This window comes from Gavialis gangeticus, unplaced genomic scaffold, assembly GCF_001723915.1.
Source record: "Gavialis gangeticus isolate Ggan-Ray unplaced genomic scaffold, GavGan_comp1, whole genome shotgun sequence".
Classification (NCBI taxonomy): domain Eukaryota; kingdom Metazoa; phylum Chordata; order Crocodylia; family Gavialidae; genus Gavialis; species Gavialis gangeticus.
The window spans coordinates 47253104-47260159 of record NW_017729000.1 but is presented as its reverse complement, the minus strand read 5'-3'; the positions used below and the strand labels follow the sequence as shown (position 1 = coordinate 47260159).

Below are 7056 nucleotides of genomic sequence, written 5' to 3'. Positions count from 1 at the left end.
AGGGATGCTATTACACATTTCATTGTGTTTGCATTATTAGTTATTGTTCATGTCTTCATAAAATTCTCTGGTCCTCATTCTGCCTCTTAAATACATATTCCTGAAGCCTCATGACTGTGACTTTTAGCTAAAATCATGTTGTCTGTGTTTAGGACTGATACTTTAGGGGTGGGTTTACACACAAGTATCACCCAGGGTCCAGGGACTTGGAAGGCTGAAGTTGTGACTAATTCAAACTATATCCCTGGTGTCTCCTCTCCACATAGGGAATTCAGTGTTTCTGTGAATAGAGGGTCGACTATATATGTGAATTCTTTAAAAAAAAATTTTTTTAAAGAAATTCAGGCTTTTCTTTATACACAATGCTTTGTGCAGCTATCATTTCCTTTTCCCTCTTGACTTGTAGTTATAGGGCAACATAATTTATTTGGATACTCTAGTCTTCTCTTGAAAAGACACTTCAGAGCTAATGTTATAAAGTAGTTTCCTTTAGTTGAGTGGACTCTGAAGGTCATTGTAGGTTTTGGTTGGGTTCAATCAATTGATAGCCGATAAGTCACTAGTTTTTGACCCTCAGATACTGAAGTCTATTACTTCACAGACCAGACATATGCAATGCAAGCCTCCATATTACTTTTCTTTAATGGTGGCTTTGCAAGGCCATCTTTGCCATTGAAATAATCCAGATTTATATGGCCACTTTGTTTTAGTTACCCTTGATATGGTTGGTTAGGGCTGATTTTGTGACATTGATTTTAGTGATGTGAACACTGTAAATTGGTCAGATACCCACCAATCATTTTATAGGACCCAAAAATAGCTTTTTATCTGGATCCAGCTCTGTAAACTGATCACTGAAAACTGAAAACCTATCCTCGACACATCTAGTCTTCCTCCCTTTTCGGCTTCATTTGTTCAGAAGCTTTCACTCTTCTCCCTTTTCAGCCTGGAAGAGGAAATTTTTTTCACTGCTGGAAAGGCAACATTCTGCACTTGGCCACAAGCTGGGACTTCTCATGAGTTTACCATCATTGTAGGAGGGAGTGATTTCTTTTCAAAGTTGCCTTGTTTGAACAGCACTGTGATGACCTGTTGAAATAAATACATAGATTTTGACATGGCTAAAGTATATGGTCTTATATAAAATCATTCCAGAGAGAATTTAACCATTATTTATCCCCCTTTAACACTTTTCTTGGCAAAAACTAAACTTTTCATTCACTTGGCAGCTGGAAAAAAGCAGCTTTTTCCTGTGTGAAATAGCAGAATGAATTCAGAAATCTGTTCTATTTTTAGTCAAGTGCCAGATAATTCAGAGGGGAATACTAACCTCTCTGCTTAATATCTTTGTTTCCAGGATCTAGTTTATTTCAGTAAAACCCCATTTGCCCACCAGAAGTGACTAAGTTTAAAACATCTTGTGAAATATGCTTGTGGCCAAATACAGTTGAGGTCAAACTGTATTGTAATATGGCTGGTGTGACAGTTAAAAATGGAACAAGCATGTTAGAGAACTATGTTTTAGCCTAGGTGTATGAACAAGCATTAATTTTTGGTGGTGGTCTTTCTGGGAGAAGGTTCAGTACAGATGTTCTGTCCTGCAGCCACCCATTCCCTTCTACTCCCTACGCCTTCCCCAAACCAGAGTTATCTCAGTCTGGGGAAGCCATGGGGAGCGGTGGCTGCTCCACTCCTCCTGATCTCCAGGGGCTCCGGAGCAGTGGGGGAACACCCCAGTCTGGGGACTGGCTCTGAGTAGTGGGAAGCTGCTTCTTCTCTCCCCTCCCTTCCTGGTCTACAGGAAGGAAGGGAGCAGCAGGGCAGTGCTCCCTGCCCTTTCCATTAGGAACATCCCAGTTTGGGGAAAGACACAAAAGGAAGCTTCTGCTCACTCACCTCCTCAAATCACAGAGGAGCTGAACAGAAATACACAGGCATTCATTCTAGTAAGATAAAACTCACAGTAATTATTTTCCAGGTGTCCATCTGAACAGTCTTTATACCAGAGAGGGCATGTTTCCTCCAGGAAAAACAAAACAAATGCTTGTATGCTCCCAGTTTCTATCAGGCAGTTCTCCCAAAAGAAGTTTAACACCTGTACATGGCCTAGGTAGAGACCTACCAAAGTTGAAGCGGAAGTGTGCTGCACGGCATCTCCTTTGATCTTGCAGTTTCCTCTATGTGCCCCTGACCACAGTTGGTGGAGCGGCTCCACTACTCTCTGTTTTCTCCTGACTGGCAGGGAGGCAAAAACCGCTGTTTTAAGTATGGCGCAGTTTTGCTTTCTGGCACAATTGGCTGTGGGGCCCCAGCAGCCCCGCTGCTTGTTGCTGACCAGCCAGGAGGCAAAAAAACCAAACCAGTAGTTTTTGCCTCTCTGCTGATCAGGAGCAAACAGCAAGGCCCCTCTACCAATCAGCAGGGATGTGTGGAAGGGCAGCACCAAGAAAACTACAAGATTAAAGAAGCCACTATGCAGTACACTTCTGCCACAATTTCAGTAGGTCGCTATCCATAGGAATAAAAATCAATGTAGTAAATAATGCCCTGATTCTGCAATGGGAGCAGTGTAAGCAAACATTCATGTGAAATCCTGCTGATCTCTCGTACACACCTGGCTGCAGAATCAGGGCCTAAGTTTTTTTTAGTGTACAAAAGGCTGAAAAAGTAGTCCCCAAAGCTGTGGCTCATGGGCAACTGCATCAGGTGCCCACCCAGGGGTGGTTGTGACACCCCTAGACCCCCCTCAACATTTGTCCTCTTTACTTTGGAGCCATCTCCCCTTCAACCCCCTGCCACACCTTGATGTGATATGTCTTTAGAAGAGAGAGACTGCCCAGGACTCCCCAAACAAGATCTCACACTGATGACACCAGATGTCACTGCTCATCACCAAAAGGGCTAATTACATGGTGTTACCTGTCACCTCTGTGTTCCTGAGGGAACCCTGGCACGCAGCTTGTTGGACTTACAAAGGATTCCCCCCCACCCCCAGTTTAACCAGTACTCAGGCCGTACATTCCCTGGTCCCAGTATGGGAGGCCTATTTAAATTAGATTGACTAAAACTCAGTTGCCAGGTTAGGGAATGCTGAGGCAAGAGACCAAGTCATAAGGGGTATGGATGACATTTCAACAGTGGTTCAGGGTTCAGCACAACGTCCAGCCTGTTGCAGCCCTGACCACAAATGCTGTCATACTTTTCCCGGGATCACTGGTGGAAGTCCTCCCCACAAAGTTTATGAACACTCCAAGTAATCCCCTTAAGTCTGTTCCAGGTGCCCTTGGGATTTCCTGTTTTAGAAAAAGACCAAATCTAAGCTGAGGCTTATTCACAACAGGTAAAATACAAAACACTGATGTTGACTTCACAGTGTAAGCATAGCTAGGCCATCTGAGAAGAAATAAAGCAGTATCCCTTCCAGTTTATCAATAATTTCAAGCTGGCTCCTAGGTGTCTGGTTACTCCTTAAAACCTTATGTTTTTCCTGGTTGTTAATCAGTTTCTTGAGAGGTTCCAAACCAGATAATCCCTTGTCACTGAAAAAGGTAATTCATTTAAATTGAAACTGTTTAAAACAAATAACAGGATTTTCCCTGTCAGTTATGGCTTGGGACCCTCTTGATTTACACAATTAAAAGAATGCTTTGAAGAGGCTGGACTAAGGGTGTAAGAAAGCTGTAAAGCAGCAAACAGTGTGCTTCAACAGGGAAAAATCTCTCTGACACTATCCACTGTTGTTCTTGAGAAACTGGGATAAACAGATTGTCTATTTTTGTCACCTGTTTAACCTTCAATTATCATGTTAGGAACTTTGCCTGTTAACAAAACACCCAAGTGTCTTGGAGTGGTGAGATCCCAGTTCTTGCGCTCTCTCTCTCTCTCTTTCTCTCTAGGCATAGCTTTCTAAACCTGAATTTTATTAGTTTAGCTTGAGCTAGGTTTCCCCAAGTACTCAATTGAACCAGGGTAATATTGTAATTGTTTTTATTTGTTTTTTCTTGCATGTCTATTACTAACTAGTGCCATCATAAATTTCATATACGTAGCAGTAAATAACTTTTATAGTCAAATTGGTGGCAACCGGGTGTATTTTTCCTTCTCTATCTCCCCTTTCCCACTTGCTCTGTAGCAATGCTTCTTTTACCTAAGCCAAAGATCCCTGTAAAGCCCAAAAATACTGTGGGGTCCACTTGTCAAGAGGCTACCACTACTAGGACAGTTAGGGCAAAAGATTGGGATGTGCTGAGTTTGAAACACATAAAGGGATCAGCTTGTATAGGCTGATTGATCCAGTTTGGCTCAGACATGCCCTAATGAACTGAATACTGGCCCATGAGGGTGTCAGCTGGACACCCAGTCTGATTCAGAGGTATTTTGTTCACCTGCGTGCTTGTGTCTGACTGCATTTGATTGTTGCTGTGATGAACTGATTCCTGGCAGGGGGGTGGGTGGGTGAGTGTGTGTGTCTTAGGCCTCTCTCCCCTACAAGCCTACATACCAGGAACAATTTCCACCACTGCTGGGTGCCTTTGACCATCCCAGCCCCTCTCTGTATCCCCAGGCTCCCCATCCCTGTCAGTCTCTAGCTGTGGCGCTCCTTGGCCTTTTACCCCTATCCCTGGGTCCCTGGCCCCACTCCTAGGCCAGCTGAGACCTATGGGCTCCTAGGCCCTCACCAGCTGTGAGCCCCAGACTCTGTCTGCTCCCATCACTGCACCTGTGGCCCTGCTCCTGGGCCAGTTAAGACCTCCACTGCCCCTACATTCTTAATCCCTAAACCTCTTGCTTACCTCAGCTCTGGTGTTAATCAGGAATTTTGCTGCAGCCCTTCTGCTCAGAAGCTCTTCCATCCATGGTTCTCAGGGCTAGATTGCCTGGTCAGCTCAAGCCCTGGGTTTATACCCTGCTATCCCAGTCCCTTTTGGTCCCTGTGGCTCCTAACTTCCCCCTGCCACACCTGCAGGCTACTTTTCATGCAGCCTACCTTCTCTTAAAGTAGCAGGAACACCAAGCTTCCTGCTACAGCTTCATATTGCCCACAAAACTAAGTTGCTCATAAGAAATTTTGCTCCTATAAGGCATGTTGCTTCAGGTTGCACAAAAAGCAAAGTATAATGCTGTCTACAGCATATCACTTGCTCAGTATTGGTGCCTATGTGCCATGAAAGATTGGGAACTACTAAATAAAGTAATTGGAAAATCTTAGCCACCATAATAAGCATTTCCTTTGAAACTGCAAGCAAAAGAACTTATTATCCTTCCCTCCAATTGCCACATTTATGACTTAGGGAATATGTCCTAGGAAAGCCCAAAGAAGCATCAGCATTCCTCAGAAGGAATAATGACCATCAATGGTTCAGCTTTTCAAGAGTTTTTCTCTTTAATTTTACAATCTGACAATATTAAGAAAAAATGGGGATATTTGCAGAACAGAGCCTAAAAGATGGCAGCTTGTCTGGTAGTAAACAATTGAACAAGACAGTTTCAGCCCTGATGCAAAACCCACCAAATATAAAAGCCCTAAGGGATGTCCTGATCTGTGCCAGCAGACAAAGGGGGACCCAGACACCACAGCAAGGGCCAGGCGGGGAGCAAGCTGGTATCTGTATCACACAAATAGCACTAGTGCATGTTTTTGCAGTGCCCAGCAAAATGGGGCCCTGACCTTTTAGCATTATTATAGTACAAATAATTACATTTAATAATCTCACATGGAAGGGTAAGCAACATTGGTAGGCACCTGCCTAAAGTCATTTTCCCAAAAGACCTAGCACTTGAACTATATCATATCACCAGTGACTTTTCTCCACCCTCTACACACTTCATGCTTTGCACAATGTATTGTATGAGTGTAGCAAGTAATAGCAACAGCCCACATGAGCAACCAGCAAAGCCCAATGCTGATGCATCTGCAAAGGGTAGAAGAGTGCTCACTCTTTAAACTAGCTTCTTCCATGTTCTGATATTCCAGTTACATTTTGGGGCCCATCTGATCTCCAGGAGAAAACTTCAACAACTGGTGAATGTGCCATCAAGATTTTTTGTCTTCCACTAGGACTCAGGTGTTCTGTATACTGCCACATTGGTATGAAAACCATAAGGGTACAGATTTTATATTTCCTCTTGAAACCCCCCTGTACCCACTTGTTCCACTAGTACTGCAATATATTTTCCATCTGTTCTTTCCCAGGACGGCCTAAAATCTCAGAGCCTTATATGAGTGAAATCAGTAATGCAGACTCTTGTCTCATGAAAGATTTTGAAACTACAGCAATTCATGCCTTCATTGCTTCCCAACCCTACACAGTGTTAGTAGACACAAGCAGTGGGATTGTGAAAGGTCTGCCTTTCCTCCACACCCAACATTAGTTCTCTCCACCCTAACACAGGCAGTGTGGCAGGAAAAACAGTCCTTAGTAAATGTTACCAGTGGGCCAACAACTGACCCTGCTTCTCATAATGAGATTCAAGACTCCGTACCTACGCCTCTCCTCTCTTAACAGCACCATAGAACATCTTGGCACTAGGAAGTACTGAGAGTCTTCCTCTAACTAGGTAAAATAGAAAACAACAAGCCTTTCCTTTAAGCCTACTTTTTTCTTAGTGTTCTTATATCTCTTATGACTCGAGAGACTGCTGTGAGATACTGGGAAATTCTACCTACCTACCTGGCTGAATTACTAATCCAAAACACCAAGGACAATTTGGATTTTTGGAGGATCAGGGATTTTGAACTCGGATGTGTTACTTTTTCTGTGTTATGAAGGGGAGCTCAGCACTGCCCTTGCCCCTGCCCTGCGTGCAGATATGGGGACATACACCCCCCCATGCCCTCCCAGGGTGCATGCAGTGGTGGGAGCCACCATCCCACATGCCCCCCGGATGAGCCTCTTCTGGCTTCATGCCATGCTCTACCCCAGCTGTGCAGCATCTGTCCCTGCCCAAGCCCCATTCCCTCCATCACCTTAGGAGCCTACAGGAGCGAAGCTGGGTGGGGCAGGGAGCTGCAGCCATTCCAGAATTCACTGTAGCCTGCCCCCACCCCCCAGCCCT

At 44.3% G+C, this 7056-nt stretch overlaps 1 long non-coding RNA gene across 1 annotated transcript in view; it reads right to left on the bottom strand.

Moving 5' to 3' along the window:
* Positions 1-623: 623 nt before the first annotated feature.
* LOC109290190 overlaps positions 624-7056 on the bottom strand; it is a 40872-nt gene continuing 34439 nt past the window's right edge. The window contains exon 2 of the long non-coding RNA XR_002095557.1: positions 624-1089. This is a non-coding gene — a long non-coding RNA (uncharacterized LOC109290190). The remainder of the gene's footprint in view (positions 1090-7056) is intronic.